General features: G+C 46.1%; 1 protein-coding gene across 1 annotated transcript in view; it reads left to right on the forward strand.

Annotated features, from left to right (window-relative positions):
* DNAAF1 (dynein axonemal assembly factor 1) overlaps window positions 1-13834 on the forward strand; it is a 485669-nt gene that overhangs the window by 281680 nt on the left and 190155 nt on the right. The gene's annotated exons all lie outside the window — the stretch shown is intronic.

The raw sequence follows: 13834 nt of genomic DNA on the forward strand, positions 1-13834 counted from the left end.
TCTTAGGGAAGCATTTTATATAAAAGTTTTCTGGAATCACCTTCGCCCATTTTACTCTTCTGTCTTGATCTGTGGTTTTCAAAGAGAGTGCTCGGTTTGTTCTTGATGGGGCTGAGCCCAACTGGCTACCCCACGCCACTTCAAGTAACACTGGGTTATGGTCGCTGAAGTGTGTTACCACCGAGCTATATGCCATAGTAAGAGATAGAATGCCAAGAGAAACAAAAATGTAGTCTATCACAGACCCGTGCTGGCCGCCGGTGAAGGTTGGCATTCTTGGGCCAAAATTGGGTTCGTAAAGATTAAAATTAGCCAGTAGATCCTCAAGCTCCTGGCCCTCCACGGAATGTTCAAAGTGGGGCGCGACTAAGGCAGCGTCATCATCGTCGCATAGAACTCTTCCCTTGCAGGCTAAATTACATGTATGTATATTAAAATCACCTAGTAAAATTGACTCGGATGCAAATGAGATATTCTGTAGGACTGAGTTTAAAATGCTATCTAAATTAGCAATATTACGACCATCGTAGGCACAGTTACCTGAATTATAGAAGTTAACATATAAGGTCCTGCTGGCTTTATTGATAGTCCTTTCAACTATCAATATATTGTCAGAATCGGACCTAATCTGATTATAACTTCCTTTTAAATCCACGGAGAATAAGAGCGCCAGACCACCTTTAGCTCTTCCCATTCTACTAGGGACAGCGGGACTTATAAAGCTGGTATACCCGTCCCACCAGATATTATTAGAGGTGTCCCACGTTTCTTGCAACGCAATGATGTGGTACTTTGAGATAAAGCTGCACCATACTGGGTCCTGGCGTTTAGTATTTAGGCCTGCCACATTCCAACTTATGATCCTACATGACTCCCTACTGGTCGTAGGCTCACTGCCACTCTCAGAGTCACATTCCACTGATACTTGTGCTAATGGGGCCCAGGTGGAATTCGCGTGACAGCACTGCTCTGTCGTCACTCTGGTCGTGCGCGTGTTAGGACCGGCGTCTGTTCCGAATGAGAGAGATTGCTGACCTCGAATGATGGGTATTTGGGGCTCTGTGGCTACATTAGACCTGTAAAAGCTTTGGAGGCCATTGGAGTTATGACCCTCTTTACGTGAATTCAAGTCAATTGGTCCAGAAATGTTTGGGTCAGTACTTGATGCAAGTCAATCACACGTGTTGAGGTCCGATAGAGGGCCAAACCTGTTGCCTGTGGTGAAGCCCCAAGCAGATGGGGTGGCTAAATGGGTCTGACCAGTATGAGCTAGATTCCACTGGGGATGTGGGGTGATTGGGTGGACCAGAGCCGGATCCATTCTCTGCCACCATGATGGCCTAGTGCCCCGTGCACTATGATCATACCCTGGTACACCATTCCCCCACCCGTTTGATCCCAGGACCTGCGGGTAAGCCGGGGGAATGTTCCGCTCATACGAGTTGATAGGTCTTCCTGACGCATGCTGCGGTACAGGCAAAAACCGATCGTTTGCATATCGGGAGCCCGTGGCCCCTCCCCAGCTGCTATTATACCTGTGCTTGAAATGCCTATAAGTGTTTGTTAAGGTACCAGATTGAGACTCATTGTTGAAAAATCTAAGAGTTAGCGGAACTATGGAGCCGTTACGCCTCTGAGGTGGAAAGACATTATTCAGGATTTCAGGAAGGACCTCTGCTTTAGTAAAATTTATGATGACGCAATCGCCTTGGAACTTTTTCGGCTTACTGCCAATCCAGGGTACCCTTCTGGTCGAAACTATATCACCTGCCAGTTTATCAAACCCTTCTTGCGCCAAATGAATATTGTTTGAAAGCCAATGTAAGGCTTTGTCCTTGAGATCCTGATTTGACTCTGATTTATCTTGTGGCAGAACAGGAACATTAGCCAATACCAAGACTAGCGGTGAGGCTTCCTCTATAAATTGAACCGGGCTAACCTCTTGATTACGTGCCACTGTTACATCAGTGGTGATGGCGTGAGGGACCCCAGTTACAGCATTCTGATTCAGGGCTGTTGATGTTGAGGATAGGGGTAAGTGTGGCAAACCTGGTTGGGTGGACTGCACGTTACTGTCAGTAGAAGGAGCGTCCTCATCCGTGGATATTAAATCTGCAACGAGGGAAGATAGGTTCTCTAGCTCCTTGGCCAGGTTGCTGTGAACCCCTCCCAGCTTCCTAACTTCGGCAGTTAATTTATCCACTTTCCCGATCAGGGGCTTTATGATTGTTTTGATTTTGATGTCCATCATGTCTTGAATCCTGTTGAAAAGCTCATCATCGGATATGCGTTTAGACTCGAGATCTACCTCATAGTCTGTGGATTTGCCCTGCCTTCTTGGGGGGGGGGTGGCAGGCTTCTTCCTCCCTAGTTGTTTCCCCCCTCGCTTTGCTGCTGTTTTCCTGCATGCTCTCACAACACGGTTGGGTGGAGACTGGAGCTGGGGGACCTCATCTATGTCATCTAACTGAATGCTTGTCTCAGTAGAGGCATCATCAGCTAAGTCAATGAGATCAGCTCTGTCCTTGGCTGAGGCAGATTCTTCGATGTTTTCCATATGGTTGATTGAGGAGTTAGGGCCGGAATCTACAGGGATAGGCTGTGCATTTCCTGTCAGGGAGTCCGACATAGCTGTACTTGCGTTGCTTGTAGACGGGCTATCTGCAAGCAATACCGGTGATTGGCTTAGACTCAAAGATTGTCTTCTCTTACTGTTAATACTAGTTACCACTTGAACTAGGTATGAGTCGAGAGTATTCACTGCCTCGGTGGGTGGGGGAGCCTGTTTTTTCACCATATTTTGAGATTAACGTTTGATTCAGTCACGGGACCCACACTATCGTCTAGGCTTGAGCCGGGTAGCTAACTGATAGTGCCGAGTGGTGCTGTAGATGGTGGCCGGCTCGAAAGTATTAGTTATTAACTATTTTAATGGCCGATGCTAACTCTCTTAATGAGGAATCTAACAAGCGTACCTCAGTCCCACACAGTCGTCTTCAGGGGGGTGGCCTAGCCTGGCCTGTTCGTGCCTCTGAGGGCCACAGAGGGCCCGCCCTTTGCCCGGGCTTCGCCCGGCGCTCCCGCGCGCTCCCGCGACGCGGGTGTAGAGCCTGTTTTGAATGCGCCGCCTGGCGCGCTGCTGAGGGCTCCGACTTCCGGTTTGTCCCAAGGGCTGCTGGGCAAGGTAGTTTTCCCACCTCTCGCTCTCCCCTTCTCGGCGGCTGTTGATGGCGTGCAGCGGCGAGGGGAGAGCGGAACACCAGCACCTGTCCTCCCTCGGCGAGATGCAAGTTGGCAGGCAGAAAGTGGAGCGTCGGCTGGTCCTCTGGTAAGTAACGGCAGAGAAATGTGTCCCCCGCTCCACCGATGTGGAGCCTGTTTTGAATGCGCCGCCTGGCGCGCTGCTGAGGGCTCCGACTTCCGGTTTGTCCCAAGGGCTGCTGGGCAAGGTAGTTTTCCCACCTCTCGCTCTCCCCTTCTCGGCGGCTGTTGATGGCGTGCAGCGGCGAGGGGAGAGCGGAACACCAGCACCTGTCCTCCCTCGGCGAGATGCAAGTTGGCAGGCAGAAAGTGGAGCGTCGGCTGGTCCTCTGGTAAGTAACGGCAGAGAAATGTGTCCCCCACTCCACCGATGTGGAGCCTGTTTTGAATGCGCCGCCTGGCGCGCTGCTGAGGGCTCCGACTTCCGGTTTGTCCCAAGGGCTGCTGGGCAAGGTAGTTTTCCCACCTCCCGCTCTCCCCTTCTCGGCGGCTGTTGATGGCGTGCAGCGGCGAGGGGAGAGCGGAACACCAGCACCTGTCCTCCCTCGGCGAGATGCAAGTTGGCAGGCAGAAAGTGGAGCATCGGCTGGTCCTCTGGTAAGTAACGGCAGAGAAATGTGTCCCCCGCTCCACCGATGTGGAGCCTGTTTTGAATGCGCCGCCTGGCGCGCTGCTGAGGGCTCCGACTTCCGGTTTGTCCCAAGGGCTGCTGGGCAAGGTAGTTTTCCCACCTCTCGCTCTCCCCTTCTCGGCGGCTGTTGATGGCGTGCAGCGGCGAGGGGAGAGCGGAACACCAGCACCTGTCCTCCCTCGGCGAGATGCAAGTTGGCAGGCAGAAAGTGGAGCGTCGGCTGGTCCTCTGGTAAGTAACGGCAGAGAAATGTGTCCCCCGCTCCACCGATGTGGAGCCTGTTTTGAATGCGCCGCCTGGCGCGCTGCTGAGGGCTCCGACTTCCGGTTTGTCCCAAGGGCTGCTGGGCAAGGTAGTTTTCCCACCTCTCGCTCTCCCCTTCTCGGCGGCTGTTGATGGCGTGCAGCGGCGAGGGGAGAGCGGAACACCAGCACCTGTCCTCCCTCGGCGAGATGCAAGTTGGCAGGCAGAAAGTGGAGCGTCGGCTGGTCCTCTGGTAAGTAACGGCAGAGAAATGTGTCCCCCGCTCCACCGATGTGGAGCCTGTTTTGAATACGCCGCCTGGCGCGCTGCTGAGGGCTCCGACTTCCGGTTTGTCCCAAGGGCTGCTGGGCAAGGTAGTTTTCCCACCTCTCGCTCTCCCTTTCTCGGCGGCTGTTGATGGCGTGCAGCGGCGAGGGGAGAGCGGAACACCAGCACCTGTCCTCCCTCGGCGAGATGCAAGTTGGCAGGCAGAAAGTGGAGCGTCGGCTGGTCCTCTGGTAAGTAACGGCAGAGAAATGTGTCCCCCGCTCCACCGATGTGGAGCCTGTTTTGAATGCGCCGCCTGGCGCGCTGCTGAGGGCTCCGACTTCCGGTTTGTCCCAAGGGCTGCTGGGCAAGGTAGTTTTCCCACCTCTCGCTCTCCCCTTCTCGGCGGCTGTTGATGGCGTGCAGCGGCGAGGGGAGAGCGGAACACCAGCACCTGTCCTCCCTCGGCGAGATGCAAGTTGGCAGGCAGAAAGTGGAGCGTCGGCTGGTCCTCTGGTAAGTAACGGCAGAGAAATGTGTCCCCCGCTCCACCGATGTGGAGCCTGTTTTGAATGCGCCGCCTGGCGCGCTGCTGAGGGCTCCGACTTCCGGTTTGTCCCAAGGGCTGCTGGGCAAGGTAGTTTTCCCACCTCTCGCTCTCCCCTTCTCGGCGGCTGTTGATGGCGTGCAGCGGCGAGGGGAGAGCGGAACACCAGCACCTGTCCTCCCTCGGCGAGATGCAAGTTGGCAGGCAGAAAGTGGAGCGTCGGCTGGTCCTCTGGTAAGTAACGGCAGAGAAATGTGTCCCCCGCTCCACCGATGTGGAGCCTGTTTTGAATGCGCCGCCTGGCGCGCTGCTGAGGGCTCCGACTTCCGGTTTGTCCCAAGGGCTGCTGGGCAAGGTAGTTTTCCCACCTCTCGCTCTCCCCTTCTCGGCGGCTGTTGATGGCGTGCAGCGGCGAGGGGAGAGCGGAACACCAGCACCTGTCCTCCCTCGGCGAGATGCAAGTTGGCAGGCAGAAAGTGGAGCGTCGGCTGGTCCTCTGGTAAGTAACGGCAGAGAAATGTGTCCCCCGCTCCACCGATGTGGAGCCTGTTTTGAATGCGCCGCCTGGCGCGCTGCTGAGGGCTCCGACTTCCGGTTTGTCCCAAGGGCTGCTGGGCAAGGTAGTTTTCCCACCTCTCGCTCTCCCCTTCTCGGCGGCTGTTGATGGCGTGCAGCGGCGAGGGGAGAGCGGAACACCAGCACCTGTCCTCCCTCGGCGAGATGCAAGTTGGCAGGCAGAAAGTGGAGCGTCGGCTGGTCCTCTGGTAAGTAACGGCAGAGAAATGTGTCCCCCACTCCACCGATGTGGAGCCTGTTTTGAATGCGCCGCCTGGCGCGCTGCTGAGGGCTCCGACTTCCGGTTTGTCCCAAGGGCTGCTGGGCAAGGTAGTTTTCCCACCTCTCGCTCTCCCCTTCTCGGCGGCTGTTGATGGCGTGCAGCGGCGAGGGGAGAGCGGAACACCAGCACCTGTCCTCCCTCGGCGAGATGCAAGTTGGCAGGCAGAAAGTGGAGCGTCGGCTGGTCCTCTGGTAAGTAACGGCAGAGAAATGTGTCCCCCGCTCCACCGATGTGGAGCCTGTTTTGAATGCGCCGCCTGGCGCGCTGCTGAGGGCTCCGACTTCCGGTTTGTCCCAAGGGCTGCTGGGCAAGGTAGTTTTCCCACCTCTCGCTCTCCCCTTCTCGGCGGCTGTTGATGGCGTGCAGCGGCGAGGGGAGAGCGGAACACCAGCACCTGTCCTCCCTCGGCGAGATGCAAGTTGGCAGGCAGAAAGTGGAGCGTCGGCTGGTCCTCTGGTAAGTAACGGCAGAGAAATGTGACCTGACTGATCTACCGGTAAGGATGTGCCAAGTACGCAATCCTCTTCCCTCCTCTCAGGCACCGTCAGTACGTCTCGTCTTCAAAAAATGTGTCCTGCAAAAGAAACTGAGGTGTTACCGTATTTTTCTTACCATTTCCCTCCCGAAATCCGGTGTCCACACTGTATTTGGGTTGACTCACAAAATCTGGCATAGGGGCTTGAGGTAACTGATTCTGTATTACCTGTTGCGGCTGTCTCATTGACACCTCTTTCTGCGTCTGTGGGTTTAAATTTTGATTTTGGACATTATTATTCTGTATTAATTTACACTTGTTTCCCCAATGCCCCAATTTTCCGCACCCATGATAAGGAAACTTTTTATTTGCCTCTTCTTTTCTCATTTTCCCTCTGGGTTTGCCCCCACTTCCTTCACCTTGGCCTTCCCCTCTTTTCTGATTATTTGCTCGCTGACTTAATTGAAGTTCCTGTTATTCTGCCATTTTTACTTGAGACCACATTACCTTGTCTTCTAGTTTCTTTTGTTTATTATCAATTTCATCCTCACAGTATTTGGCATACTTAAGAATTTCGTCGACAGGCTTTCCTTGCCAACACAGTTTATGCTCTGTAATTGTTTAGGAGATTTCAGGTTTTAGTCCAGACACAAACCGATAAATAAAATGTGTCATATTCTTCTTATCAATGTTTTCTAAACCACTGTACTGTTGAAATACCTGCAAGAGACGTTCATAATATGCAAGTACAGATTCATCTTTATTTTGTCAGGTTCTGTCTATTTTGGTCCAATCAGTTTCTTTTGGAGGAATCTTTCCCTTTTAATAAGTTATCACCTGATTGTACTTTTTCATCACATCTTCTGATGGGGCTCCTGTTTTGGGATCTCTAGGGTATTTATCATTTGGCCAATCTACTGTAATTTTACACTCGGTCCATACATCAGCTGGAACAACAATGTCAAATAAACCATCTAAATCTTTCAACAGTACTTTCAACACTTTCACAAACCTTTCAACTTGTCGATACCATTATACAGGTTTTTCACTGAGCTTTGGGAAATCATTAGTAAATGATAAAATATCCTGTTGGGACCATGGGACTTGTACATAACCTCCTCCTGGCACTTCCCTCATCGGACACAACCTTTCAACCTTTTCAGTTTCTTTTAGTAAATACTCAGAAGTGGTTTTATTTGCCTATGCCTCTTTCTTCGTTTCTGTCCATCTAGCTTTCCATTTGTCTAAATCTCCCCATTTTTGCAACAACAATTCTTTTATCTGCAATTAACGTCCTGACACATTCATATTCTCCAAATCTTTGTCAGAAAATTCAGGTCTACATGGTTTCTGTAATAGCTTTGATTTACCAATGTCAATTCCCATTTCCAAAGCCAAATTCATTAACTTTTCATGGTATATTTTTGTATTTCTAGTAATACTTCTGCATATCAACAACAATTCATCTTCATCAAATGATTTCAGTCTTTCCAATCCCACATTTCCCGCTAACATTTCTTCTAATTCCACCCTCAATTTGAATATGTCCAATACCTTTGATTGTGATTTTGGCTTCTCTATGTTTCTGGTCCATCGATCTAATTCTTCTGGGTTTACTACAGTTGCATTTCTCATTCCTGAGGATGTCTCAATCTGTACTTCTTTTGAATATGGGGAGTCATTTTTCTGACCGAATCACTTACTGGTTCTCGTATGGGTAAATACATTAAAGAAATTACCGACTCACATTCACTTGCTTGATCATCAACTATTAGGGTTTCTTTCCTATGCTGTACTATGGGTGTAAACAGAAAAGGTTCCCTTGAGTAGGGTGTTCAATTGAACAACTAGGATCACAAAGCAATTAGCACAATTCATATATAACGTCAAAAAAACACAGTTTATTAATTACACAGTATATTAAAAAGAGCAAGTGGACAGTAGCACCACTATACACAAATAAAACCAATTAAAAATTGACAATAATAATAAAAGTACATGGAAATTCAAAATTGACCAGCAAAATTGATACAAATAAGGGGGACAGACAACAGTAAGACATCCAATTGTACAATACAAGGTGTATATTCAAACTCTATCTGGCACCCATGTGTTATGCACCGTCTTGTAATGTATCAACACAGGTGTCCGAGTTGAAGAATTATACTTGGAAATGCGTCGACGCTTTTCGGTGGTAGGTTTGGTTTTAAGCCACCTTTATCAAGACACTACGTTCTGTCTGTCGTGTTTCTGGGGTCAATAAGATCACCCTGAAGAGTGAATATACAAGCAATTAGAATATATACAATATACTATTCGAATTGATTCAGTTATTTAAAATATTCTGCTTTTTATGGCATTCATTATAACATTATAAGCTTTACAATTTGCAGTAACATTTTCATTTAATCAAACATGCTCTATATAATTCACAATGACTTTCTTACTGCAACAACAAAACCTGTGATAGCAGTGTAAGGAAGGGTAGATGTATTCCAAATGGAAACATGGACATTTTTCTATATACAGCCACTAATTATAGTCTCAGATGACATATGCATTTACTAGGGATATGCCCTATAATGACTCTCCTATGCATACAAAAAGGCTGATGCTGTCACTGCAAACAAAGACATTTACATTGCATATGGAACGTTAGACATTTAGGTTGAAGCCAAACATTTCTCCTAATCTCTCTCAACCTAGCTAATGATACTATAAACCAATGGCAGTCTCGTCTGTTGAAACATTCACATTTCCCTTTCAACCTTGTGTGAATTGCATACACGTTATCCTATTTTTATAATCATAATATAGAAGTTTTAAACAAACAGGATTCCGTGTAAATCCTATCTTAAGAGTCTCCCTATTGTTACCGGGTGCGAGTCCCTATCGTATGTTCAAAGGGCATTCAGGAGCATTAGGTGGCAGAATCAAGATTATATGATTGGAATAGACAGTTATACCGCCCGTTGGACCTAAATATTTAGATTTACCTAAAAGGTTCAAGCATGACTATCTTTTATCGAATTACCTTAGGAATATTCTTTGGATATGGTCAAATGAGGTTTAGTTGGGACGTTGTATTTTCTAGGATTGCTGGGTTTGCTTCATTTTCCGTTTTTCTCTCCTATATATGCATGGCCCGCTTCAATTATCTATTGTGGAACCTGGCAAATACAATTTATAAAGGCGGTTAGGGACAAGGCTCAACCTATGATGTTTTTCATTAATTTGTTAAGCGTTTAATCATACCTGAAAATGGGCGTGTGATATCTTAAACAATGTTCCTCGTCCAATGACGTCTTTAAACTTTAAAAGTTAGGGAACCAGGGGTGCTTTCGTCATATCCTCCCGGTGGAAACAATCGTTTCACTAGGGTACAAAGTGGAATAAACAATGGCTTTTTAGTAATTGTGGTTATGCGAAAAATCGGGTTTCTTTGGGATTCCTGCAGCGAAGAAAAGAGCTTACCTATTCTGCCGTAGAGGACTGCCTGCTTCTCTGGTTCCGTTCTGTTTACCAGAGACCATTCAGGAGTCAGTTTAAATGCTATGGGTGTAGTCAGAACGGGAGCTTTAGGATTAGCTAGTTTATCTCCATATAAAGGAACTACAGGACCTATTGTTACAGGTATTGTCAGTGCTTCAGGACTTGTATTTAACTGAGAAATCGTCTTGATTAATTCACTACGCTGTTTATTTAAAGCTTCCTTTTCTCTTTCTTGAAGTACCTGTTTTATTGAGGTTTCATGCATAACCTGCGGAACTAAAGGTGGTTGCAAAAACGGAGCACCAGGAGTAACTCTATGGGTTTCTTCTTGGTAAGGTGGCGGATTTTTCATTAATAAATCATCTAAATAATCATCATCCGAATCACCACTAGTCATTACATTTCTCGTTTTCTCTGTACTTTTAATTCCTGATGGTTCTTCTGTTGTAAAAACAGGATATAATCCTTCCACTAGCATAGATTATCTCCATCTTTCCATTTGTTTATCTCTCGTCTCTTTCGGAAATCTGGGATAAAAGTTACTCCAATTTCTGTCACTTCTGGACCTGTCTCGCTCAAATGCATCCGTCTCCCATTCTTCTAATGCTATCTACTGCGTTAATCTAGGTCTAGGATCTAACTTATTCATACGAGTTCTGAAGTTACACAAAATTCTACAATTAAAGGTACCATGTTCTGGAAATGCCAAAATACCATCTTCCTTAGTGTACTCTATCCAGTTTTCTAACCACACACATGTGTGGTAGCCCCTTTCTACCATCATGTATGATGCAGGCGTGTTAGGTGGTGGAATAATAGTCCCTTATCTTGTTTTAATAGCTTTGTCCTTTTAAAAGTAATTCTTTATTTTCCTGAAAAGGAAAATTGTTCTCTTTTCTCCGTACATGATATAAGGTCTTCCTCTAATTTGTTGTTCTCTAGCAAATCCTAAATATATTCTATCAGGACTGTTTCTTACAAATGCTGGATCTAGATGCCATATATACCGCTATTTAATTTTGTACAAAACTTCAGTAAATTCAATGAAATTAGTTTGTTTATTTTGCAGAAATTATTTCTCCAATACCAGCGCGTTTCTCAATTTTAATGAGCAATGTGGTTTAAAATTACAAGCAGCGTTAACCAATGATTGCGCGGCTTTTCTGTGACGTGAATCTCACTCTCTGCACTCACCCCTCCTTTACAATTTTCTCATGCCCACACACCGGCTGTTTCTACCAATCCCAGCGCGGCTCTCTATGACGTCAGTGCAGCACGCGCGACTGACTCCCTCCTTTGCAAGGTAATACGATAATTCAATTTCTTTCAAAATTCAATTACACATTTCATTAATTGACAACATGAAAACATTTGCTACTGTGCCTGATTGACTAAATTCAAGAAAAAGATAATTTCTTTCACAACAAGTAAACCTAATTCCGCCTACTCTTCATGCACTGTGAGTAAAACATCCTTCTGTTTACTCTTCACTTAAGCAAAAAGAACTTGCTACTCCTTCAGAATTACCTTTTCTAGGTGATATAAGACCAAAGTTTCACCAGCGAACTCCTTTGCTACCAATCACTCTCGCTTTTATACCAGAAAAGAAAGATAAAATATAATCCCTAACTAGTGCTTCAAGTTTTACCTAACTTTACGCACCTATTCCTCAAGGCAAGTAACCTCACAGCAGTGTGGCTTCTATTTACCACCCACTTTCCTTATCCCGGGATATTCCAGACAACATTTAACAACACAATCGGACTTTGGTTAGTACATAAAATCAATAGCAATCAATAATCAATGATCAATACGTAACTAACTACCTATTTTTAACTAATCCCTAACATACTACTGCTACCAGGAAAGTATTCTGATAGAGCGCGCGGGACAACTAGCTCAGATTTACCATACTCACCTGGGCCCATAAAACATTCACACCTTGAACTAGCAGTCCTGCCTGTGATTACTAACTAATCACCAATCAGTACTTTGTGTCCTTTTAGGACTTTTACTTGTAAACCATGACTTACCAATCCTTGTCACCTTTGCTATAAGTCCTAGGGATCGAAAAGGGAGTTAGCATAAATAGGCAATATTTAAACACATTTACTTTTCCTGTAATAATCACAGACTCTGGAAAAGTTTTAAAAGCTTTAGCTATGCAAGATTTTCTGAGTCAAAAAGAAAGAGGCCACAATACTGTGACCATACATTTTACAAGCAGGAATATAATCAATAGGACATAAAGATTGTAAGAAATCACAGTAACACCTTTAAACATCGGTACCTGGGAAGGGTGAGAAAGGGAAATAGTACAAGGACATACCACATGGATTATATTTACCTAGAATGGTGCAATGACCAATCCTGGTCATGGGCTGGGTCAAATAGGGACCAGGCTCCCGACTAATCAGGTGCCCACGGGACAAGACAGGTGTAGATCAGGACAGGTGACCTCAGCTAAGTGCAACGCCAGCGTCACACCCCTGACTAGCAAAATTTGATACCACGAACAGGGTAATTAATAATTTCCGACCAACACCTCGATTCTTCTGACAGAGTGCTCTGCCAGCACCTCTGCTCTGAATCTCCTATTGCATGCGTTGGGGCAGTGACAGGTCAGCTACTTGGACAAGTCGGGCAATTTCTCTACCTAAACCTACCTTAGTTATACCATTTCGAGGGAAATGTACCACCCCTAAATGTTGCACATATTTGTGTTCCCCTTCAGTGATTGGTCAGAAAGACGAGGAGAGGTCATCACACCATACTAAGATGAGGTAATTTCATTATTGGTTTCAGTTGATTCCGGTTACTGCCCATAATTTATTTTCCCATGCCCTTTTATTCCACCCAGCAACAAATTTGATACATTTTGTATAGCTTCAGTTCCTCCTGAGGTCAGAAGGGCATTTTCTCAGAGACATCGTGGGTGAGATGATTCTTGGCAGTGGTTCAATGCCAAGGCTTCAGCAACTTCGGAGCTAGAATGCGCACGCACAGCTTTGTTCAAGATGGAGATTTATCAGTATTCAGGCCCAAGTACGAGCTATCAGCAAAGTCAAAGAGAAACATATTTCAATACAAAAATAAATTAATGCCCTGTATACCACTTATCTCTACTCTAACCCCATGACTTTATTTTAACTTTTGCATTAATAGTTAGCAGAACGAACAAGCTTAGTACAAGCAGCAGCATACGCATTAGCATGTGAGGTTTAAAGCAGCCATTTCTGGCAATAGTGCTCAGAAGCGAGAAGTTCCCACCAAAGCAGAAGTACGTCACACCACGTAGATGTGGCGGATGCATGCGCAGTACAGTTCCAGCATTTTCGGCGGTCATATTAAGACACTCGGGTTAATGTTAGTAAAAGCACATATGCAAGCTTCCCCAGCTTACTAAAAATGTTGTGAAATGCAAATATTAGTAAACAAAAAATGTTGGTTAATCAGTTATAGGTTATTTCGAGAGGGCTGAGTCCAAGCAAGTTTCGGTATATGTGAAACCTTGCTCCATCAGTAGTAACTTGGTTATTCTGTTAAAATGAAATACTTCTTGGGCTCTGGGAATTCAGTGCTTAACCCCTTGGGTGCGGCCGCGATTCTGCACCTGTGCGGCATTTTTTGAAGTGGGCGGGTTCATGACGGCCCCCAGCCGTCATTAGCACACGAGCACCGTGATGCATGATGGCTGGGGGCCATCATCAGCACCGAAGGGGTTAAGCACAGCACCGCCATGGATACTACGTAGTAACCAGTTCCCTTGATTCTACTCATTTTTGGAGGGTACAGGAGAAAATGTAGAACGTTTGAAAAACACATAGGCTTCTAATTGTGGCCTCCTACTGAAAAATTATTATTTTATTTGTAATTAAAATAGAAAAGAAAAAACGGATTACAGTTTGCTAAATTATAAAGAAATTAAGAAATTAAAGTGCTTTCCAGAGCTGGGAGTTATTCTACAGCTGGGGAATTATTGTTTAACTTGAACTATTGTCCTTTCCAAATGTATTTACTTTGTTGTGATGAGTGATACAATTCATTATTTTTCTCAGAGGTAAAACTGTCCTGACCACC

The sequence above is a fragment of the Lissotriton vulgaris genome, chromosome 12 (assembly GCF_964263255.1).
Source record: "Lissotriton vulgaris chromosome 12, aLisVul1.2, whole genome shotgun sequence".
Lineage (NCBI taxonomy): Eukaryota > Metazoa > Chordata > Amphibia > Caudata > Salamandridae > Lissotriton > Lissotriton vulgaris.